The sequence below is a fragment of the Penaeus monodon genome, chromosome 19 (genome assembly GCF_015228065.2).
Source record: "Penaeus monodon isolate SGIC_2016 chromosome 19, NSTDA_Pmon_1, whole genome shotgun sequence".
Classification (NCBI taxonomy): Eukaryota; Metazoa; Arthropoda; class Malacostraca; order Decapoda; family Penaeidae; genus Penaeus; species Penaeus monodon.
The window spans coordinates 29454646-29455141 of record NC_051404.1 but is presented as its reverse complement, the minus strand read 5'-3'; the positions used below and the strand labels follow the sequence as shown (position 1 = coordinate 29455141).

Sequence of the window (496 nt, the reverse complement as noted above, 5' to 3'; positions counted from 1 at the left end):
CACATTCACAGACAAAAAACTAAACCAGACACTCATTAAAAAAATAACATTCACAGACAAAAAAATAAAACCAGACACCCATTAAGAAATAAATATTCACAGACAAACACGAATATACAAACAAATAAGATAAGATAAACCGCATGCTCTTTTAGCGGAAAAAATCCACCAGTGGAGCGAAGCAGTCCGCAGCCCCGCCCCCTTTCCCCAGGACTCACCTCCGCCCCCAGGAAGAGGTGAGGCTCCGGGTGCTCGAGCTTGCAGTTCCTGAAGCTCCACTCCTTCCCGAAGTCCTTCCAGAAGCGGCCGCAGCAACCCATCCTGGAGTCCTTCCTGTGGAGCCGGCGGTTCCTGCAGGAGCGATGGTGGGGCGTCAGGGGGATGCCTTCGGGTCGCACGCACTCTGTGGACACGGCAGTTGCAGTAAATCATCGTCTGTACACATACAAACACGCAAACATAGGGGCCCGTAATTTGCTAGCCGTTCAACAAGCGA

The 496-nt window shown here is 50.8% G+C and overlaps 1 pseudogene; it reads right to left on the bottom strand.

Moving 5' to 3' along the window:
- The window catches only part of LOC119585160, an 82513-nt pseudogene that overhangs the window by 15710 nt on the left and 66307 nt on the right, over positions 1-496 (bottom strand).